The sequence below is a fragment of the Equus caballus genome, chromosome 6 (genome assembly GCF_041296265.1).
Source record: "Equus caballus isolate H_3958 breed thoroughbred chromosome 6, TB-T2T, whole genome shotgun sequence".
Lineage (NCBI taxonomy): Eukaryota > Metazoa > Chordata > Mammalia > Perissodactyla > Equidae > Equus > Equus caballus.
In genome coordinates this window covers 6,587,325-6,595,011 of record NC_091689.1, presented here as the reverse complement: position 1 = coordinate 6,595,011, position 7,687 = coordinate 6,587,325, and the positions used below count along the sequence as shown (strand labels likewise).

The window sequence follows — 7,687 nt, the reverse complement described above, 5'->3', positions numbered from 1 at the left end:
GACAAAGATGGCATCCCTTCGTGGTTCTGTTTGATTTACTGAGTCATCTATCCAAGCTGACCCCAACCCCCAGCATTGCAGGCTGGACCCTGCCTTAATTATCACCCATGTCCATGAGCTGTGACCCTAACAATGGCCCTTGTCAGGGAGATTCTCTTGCCGGAGGATGGGCGGTTAAGCTGCCTGTAGCCCAGATTTGATTCTTGATACCTCCATGCCACCCTTCCCCAACTAGGGCCTTCCAGGGCAGCTCTTTCTAACTCTGGCACTCAGAGCCATTGGATTCAACTCAACAGTGGCCACCTGGCCCTGGAGGTGAGCTGGATATCCCAGGAAGGCAAGTTCCTGACCATGGGGAACCAGCAGTGTTCCCCGGGGGGAGTTTGGTAAGGTGAACAGATAACTGGTTGGCAGAAGCTGTGAGGAGGAGGAATATTTAGATGTAGAGGTGATGGGGGTTTCATGATGAATCAGAATTGAAATTGAACCTTGGAATTCTACCACGGACATGCAGGACTAACAAAGACACCCCAAGCAGATGGAGCAGCAAAGCAAGGACACAGAAATGGGAAAGTGAGGTTGGGGAAGGGAAGTCCGCTGTGGCCAGCGGAATGCTTGGGGAGGTGGGGCTGGCAGGAAACCCAGCTGGCTTGTAAGAAGGTTTGGCTTCACTTAGCGGGCAGGGGGTGCAGCATCCATGTTTGAGCAGAGGCGTGACATAGAGCTGACCCTCCGGAAATCACTCCAGCTGTGTCTGCTGCAGATCTGACAGAGGTAAGAAGAGACAGGCCTGGGAGGCTGCTGGTCACTCCTCGCTGCACTCTGGTGGCTGGTGCCCGCCTGGCGACATTGGCTCTCTAGGACCCTCCCAATGCAGTCTGAGCACCTTCAGAGTAGGGACGGCGTCTAGCGCAACACTGTCCAGTGGAAATCTAACGCAAACCACAAACTTGCACATGTGTGCAATTTTCGGTTTTCTAGTAGCCACATTAAAATATAGCAAAAAGAAATAGGTGGAACCCCCTTTAATAATGAACTTTATTTAATCGAATATATTCCAATTATCATTTCGGTGTGTAGTCAATATTAAAAATTATTAATGAGAGATTTAAAATTCCTTTTTTCGTACTAAGTCCTCAAGCTTTCATGTGCATTTTTATGCTTGCAGCACGTTTCAATCTGAGCTAGCCAAAATTCAAAGGCTCAGTAGCCGCATGTGGCTGGAAGCCTCCATATTGGACAGGGCACAGGTCTAAAATATAGTGCGTCACACCCAGCAGGCCCTCAGTAAATGTGTCGAATGAATGAATGAGTGAACGAATGAAAAGTACTGTCTCTAAAAATACTCTTGGCAGAGTCCCTATTCTCTGTCTCCCTTGCAATGCCCAGCAGCTGGAGTTGAAAGGCAGTGATGAGTCTGTTGAGAAGATAGGAGAGGCATTCATTCATTCATTCAGCTACTTACTTATCTTTTTAGATTCATTCTCCTTCCAACTCCTTTTAAGGTTCTTGATCTCTTAGCCGAGAACCTGGAGCTGAGCAGGCGAAGTAGGCTAAACTTGAATGCAAAGGACTCAATGAGGTTTCTCTTTCTAATGAGTCTGAAGACCACCAACCCCCCCCCCCCCCAATCTTTTCTCCTAGTTCTCTGGTTAATAGTCAGTTTTACCTCCCTACTCCCCACATACACACACCTACCCACCCACCCACAGCAAACCCAGGTTTTTAAGTCCTTCCCCACGAGGCTCAGAGTTCTACTCTAGAAAGGATGGCTGCTGCTGCTGAGGCTTCCATCACAGAACATCCTCCATCGGCTGAAGCCTAGAGAAGTGGAGCGGCTTGACCACAGCCCAGGCCGGTTGCCGGCTGGCCTGGGGCTCCGCCATTTGGCTCATTCCTGCAGGCCGGGGCCCAGAACGTGCAGGCACACGGAGACTCCTACACTTGTTGAGTGAAACCTGGTGCTCTGCCCCGGGGCCCGGGCTTTGTCCCGTGTTCTCGCAGCATTCCTTACTTTAAATTTCTCAAGAGTCCTCCCTTAAGGATACATCCTTATGCCTGAAAGCCTGTCTGTGCCGGGCGATGAGAACTCGCTGAGAGATGGGGACAGGCTGAAACTGGTTTCCTCCCCTCCCCCTAATCCCTGCCTCTTTTCACTTGAAAGGTGTTGCACAAACTCCACCCTCGCAAGGTGGACGTAACTAAGTACCACCTGTACTATTATTTACATAATATTTTTTAATGTGTCAATTCACTTTTTTCTTTTTTACTTAAAGCTATTTTTAAAAGAAACTTTGTATCAATACCATAAATGGAAAACCAGTATTGATGGCCATATATAGATAGCAACCATAAAAATAAACACAATGGAGAGAAAACAGCGTTACTCAATTTGAGCTGGATACTGTTGCTTATGGAAGCCTCTGAGCCTGGGACACTCTCCCCTGGTTAACAAAAGATGAGCGGGTCCAAGGAGAAGGATTAAAGGCAAGCCAGACCCAAGCTGAGATTTTTCTCCATTAAGTTATCAGAAGGAGAGGAATGTTTTTTTACAACATTTTACTGAAATGTAATATACATACAAGAAAGTACACATGTCATAAATGATAAAATTATGATATATTTTATCATTACCATTTATGATATCATAAGTGATAAAACACATATCACATATGATAAACGTTCACAAATCGACTACCCGATATAACCAGTCCCTGGGTGAAGAAGAAGAACACTAAGGTCAGAAGCCCCCTTCAGGCTCCCTGCCAGTCATCACCACCTCCGCCCCCCAAGGGTAGCCATGATCCTGACATCTACTACCAGGGATGACTTTTGCCTGTTTTTGCATTTCCCCTAAATGAAAACATACAACATGCAGCCTTTTTGTCTCTGGCTTCTTTTGCTCAACATTCTGTCTGTGAAATTCTTCCATATTCTTGCATATAGTTTACTGGTTCTTTCTCCTTGTTGGGTCATGTTCCGTAGTTTGACTGCACCACAAGTTATCTGTCCATCCTGCTGTTGATGGGCATCTGGAGAGTTTCCAGTTTTGTTCTGTTTTTTTTAAAGATTTTACTTTTTTCCTTTTTCTCCCCAAAGCCCCCCGGTACATAGTTGTATATTCTTAGTTGTGGGTCCTTCTAGTGTGGCATGTGGGATGCCAACTCAGCATGGCTTGATAAGCAGTGCCATGTCCATGCCCAGGATCCGAACCGGCAAAACCCTGGGCTACCGCAACAGAGCGCGCAAACTTAACCACTCGGCCACGGGGCCGGTCCCAAGAGTTTCCAGTTTTTGACTTCTGTGAACACAGCTGCTGAGAACCTCCTAGAACACATTGTTTGTGGATCATGAGCACACATCTCTGTTGGGTCTATACCTAGACCTGGGATTTCTGGGCCAGGGGCTGTACATGTGGTCAGCTTTAATAGAGAGAGCCAGAAAGTCTTGCCATGTAAATGTATGGGTCTGCAATCCTATCAGCAGTATCTGAGAGTGCCACTAGCTCTCCATCCTTGCCAATACTTGGCATTTTCCATCTTTTCTGGTGGACATATAGTTGTCTCTCACTGTGGTTTTATTTTGCAGTTCCCCGATGACTAGCAAATTTGAGCACTTTTTCAAGGATAGGAGGAATTTTTAAAGAGAATCATGTCATATAATGTTATTTAATGTCTTGCCCATGTATCATGATTAAACATCTTGAGTAACACCTAAAATCATCTTGCATGCATGGGTTGCAGACTTTTTTATTATGGAGGCTTTTATTTTAGTTTTAGATGTTGCTTCAGGAGGAAGGAAAGAGGCAAAAAAGATAAGATTATTGCTCCAGCAGAGGAAGTGTCCTCTACCCTCTATCCATACCCCTAGGAATTGCTACAGACCAGGGCCTCCCCCTCCTTTGTGAGTCTTGAAACAACAAACAGGCATGAGGAGCTCTGCCTTTTCTGAGCTGACTCCTCAGTTGGAAACTCCACAGTGAAAATCTGAGGAGCTCCACTGTGGAAAAGATGAAAAGTGAAAAGTATGCTCTGGGGTAACTAAGGGCCAGGCTGCCTGCTTTGTGGGACTTCCTGAGTGGGTGCCAGGCCTACAACTTGACCTGATCCCCATCATCATCTTTGTCTTCAGAACTTCTCAACCAAATGCCTCTTCCCACATGCTGGCTCAGGCTTTGGGGTGCCCTGCCCTCTAGGAGTTCCTGAATTCAGTTGGTCAACTCTAAAGTCACCAAGTGGAGAGGACACAACAGAAAAGATTCAGAATGAGGATGTGACCACTGGAGGCTGGTGGAGGAGTTGAGAGAAAGGGCTTTGCGGCCGGGCCATCTGGATTCACGTGCAACCCCTCACTCACCGGCTGTGTCCTTTGGGGCAAGTGACTTCACCTCTCTGAGCCTCAGTTGCCTCATCTGTAATAGGGGATGATAACAGGACCTATTTCAGAGGGTTGCTGCAAAGAGTAAATGGAACAGTCACGCTGCAGTCCCCAGCACCCTGCCCGCGTGCAGCCCTCCAGGATAGGTAGCTGTGCTGTGATTATGACCTTACTGCCCTCAGGAGGGGCCCACAGCCTTTGGCATTTGCAGGAGGGGAGCACAAGGCTGAGAGTTCCTCAGTGTGAAGTCAGGAAAGCAGCACCTCCCTTCCCCTAAGAAAGCTGGGAAGAGGTTTGCAGGGGGTGGAATTCACAGCTTGGTAGGAAGCAGTGGGCGTGGTTCCAGGCTGTACTGCGGCAGGAAGGGATAACTGGATGCCCAGAGCCTCCCAGAAGCACACTCAAGAGTGGCAAGAAAGAACTAGAAGGAGACCTCAGAACACAGTGGCCCTCAGAGGCCTGGAACAAGGCCTGGAACTGGCCATGGGATCTGGAACCTTCTCCCTACCATAAGGAGGGCGTCCGGCTGATCTGCATGGCCATAGCAACAGGCAGTGAAGTGCAGTGACAAGAGGAAGAGGGGATAAAGCTAAGAGCAGTCAGTCTTGCAAACACTTTCATGGATGTTATTTCATTTGAGTCTCATAAGTGTCAAATGAGGCCCAGAGAGGTTACGTGACCTGTCCATGGCCATCCAGGTAGTATATAATAGAGCCAGATTCAAACCCTTACCTTTCCCCTACTCCAAGGGAGCCAAGAAACCAGGACTCTACCTCAAGACCTGGTGCTAACTTCAAGGTGTGTGGCCAGAGTCATCCCCTATGCCCCTTACAGCCCACACTGCCTCAGCCCTTGTTCTGGTTATGTCTCACTGTGTGACACACCATCCCAAAGCATAACTCTTAAAACAACCATGTGGATCATCTCTCATAGTTCTGTGGCTTGACGGGGCTCTGCTGGGTAATGTTTGTACAGGCTCTTTTGTGTGGTTATGGTGGCCGGTATCCAGGACCTAGGTCATCTGAAGGCCTAGCCATCCAAGAGTGTTGCTCACTCACCTGGCCAGCAGTGGAGGCCAGCTGGCTGGCAGCTGAGATGGGTGGTCAACAATGGCGCCTACCTATGGCTTCTCCACATGGCTTGGGCTTCTCAGAGCCTGATGGCTGGGTTTCAAGAGGGAGTGTCCCAAGAATGAGTGGCCTGAGGGCCCAGGTGGAAGTCGCAAGGCTCCTTGGCATCCAGAAGTTCCACATCATCACTTCCCCCTCATCCTCCTGGTCCACCAGTCACCAGGCCAGCCCACCTTCAAGGAAGTGGACAAACAGCCTGTGGGACAGGAGATAGAGTTCAGGCCACATCTGGAAAGCATCATGGGCACAGCCTCCCCCATTCTCACTGACAGGACATCTATATGGAAGCCAGGCCTCACTCTGTTACCCTCTGCTTCTCAAAGTGCAGGTCATTCCCTGGGGAGCAAGGGGCCCTACTGCTCTTCAGAGGCAGGCTGCTGGGAAAAAATGAATCAACGCTTTTCCTGCCCTGGGTCTCCCACTCCCTCTGGGCTCTGGGGCTCTCAGTTTGAGGAGGAACTCTGCAGAGCTCCAAGCCTGAGCAGAGGTGCAGCCGGTTAAACAAATCACCATTGTTTCCCTCCCTTGGGAAAAGCATCCCTCAGCCTGAATTCTCTGGATCAGGGGTCGGCAAAAATTTCAGTCAAAGACCCCTCGGGTAAATATTTTAAGCATTGCAGGCTTCATATGGTCTCTGTCACAACCATTCAACTCTGTTATTACAGCCCCAGAGCAGCCAAGGATGATATTTAAACAAACGAGCATGGCTAGGTTCCAATAACATTTTATTTACCGGAACAGATGGAGGCCAGAATAGGCCCGAGGTCCGCAGCATGCTGACCCCTGCACTGGGGCCTCCTTAATTACAGAGAGCAGGCTTTCAAAGACTGTCAGGCCTCCGAGATAATACAGACCCTGGAGGATTACTTCCCAACCTTCGTCCAACTGCCCGCCCATTGTAGCATCCCTACATGTGTCCTCAAGGCAGCAATAGGATGCCTATTGCAAAGGCCAGCTCCATAAATGGCAGGTTCTTTACCAAGGTTCCAGTGCCCACAGCTTCCCTCTGGGTCGCCACTCCAGGGGCTCCCACTCCCTCCCAGAATCCCACGGTGAGATGTCCCGGTCCCCAGCCTCACCCCAGCTTCTCAATCCAGCATTTGGCCAGGCCCCGCAGACCCTCCTGGTCATCTAGGACGAGACTCAGAGCTGGACAGGGTGCCCCCAAGACTTCTTGGAGAAGGAGGGCAGATCAAGTGGCACAAGGAGGCCGAGCGGGTGCCAGGATCAGGAGGGACAGAACTGGCTTCCCTGAGAAGGCTTCAAGAGGGATGCAGCATCTGTGAAAATCTGAGCCGGGCCACTGCGTCCATGAGATGGGCCTGCCCCCTCCTCCCGGCGGCAGCTTTTCTTTCGAGGAACAAGACTACATCTGTTTGGCGACACTCTATCTGGAACCGTTAAATAAACCTTTCAGGCCCCAGCAAACAACGGCCCATCTTACACTCTGACGGGGGAGCTCCTGAAACGCAGCAGACTTCTTAATCCTAGATCTGTCTGCGGGCACCCCCTCCCCTCCCAGGAAATCCTGCTGCCCCCACTCCCTGGCCCTCATCCCGGACAGAGATGGCACACACTTGCCACCTTGGGCCCCTCTGAACTCTAACAGATTCTTGGTTTTGAATCTTCACATTTACTTTTTAGTATCATTGTGCTTGGTGTCTCTCTCTCCCCCTCTCTTTCCAGGGGGTCTCTCTCCCTCGCTCCCTCTCTCTCTCTCTCTCTCTCTCTCTCTCTCTCTCTCTCGCTTGCTCAATGGATCTCAGCCGCACAATACTGTCTGAGCAACTTGTTCAGCCCCCCACAATTATCTCATCTCCCCATCACTCGCACCCTTACCACCTTGAGGCCACTGAGAAGCAGACAAAGCTAAACAAATAAAGGATGGGCAGGGACCCAGTCAGCTCTTCCAAGGCCCTGGCAATGGGAAATTGCAAGCTCCCAGGCTCAGCTTGCCTTCTCTTCCCCACAGCACCAGCCTCCCTCCCCCACAATCACACACACACAAAAGCCAGACCCCTCCTCCAGCTGAAACCCAAGTCCACCACAAAGGCATGTTGCAATGCAGGCTACAGAATCTGTGTGTCCAGCTGAGCACACAGACCTTGCCCCTCCCCATCCTCTCACTCCCTACCCTTCCCTCAAGGTCGCACACACTTCATTGCCCCAACTCCCCTTTC

General features: G+C 49.9%; 1 long non-coding RNA gene across 1 annotated transcript; it reads right to left on the bottom strand.

Moving 5' to 3' along the window:
- Positions 1 to 2,602: 2,602 nt before the first annotated feature.
- On the bottom strand, positions 2,603 to 6,898 carry LOC138924877 (uncharacterized). Its single transcript, XR_011440228.1, has 3 exons — positions 6,587 to 6,898; positions 5,436 to 5,703; positions 2,603 to 4,411 (listed from the first exon to the last, which is right to left on the bottom strand). It is a non-coding gene; the product is annotated as an uncharacterized lncRNA (long non-coding RNA).
- Positions 6,899 to 7,687: the final 789 nt, after the last annotated feature.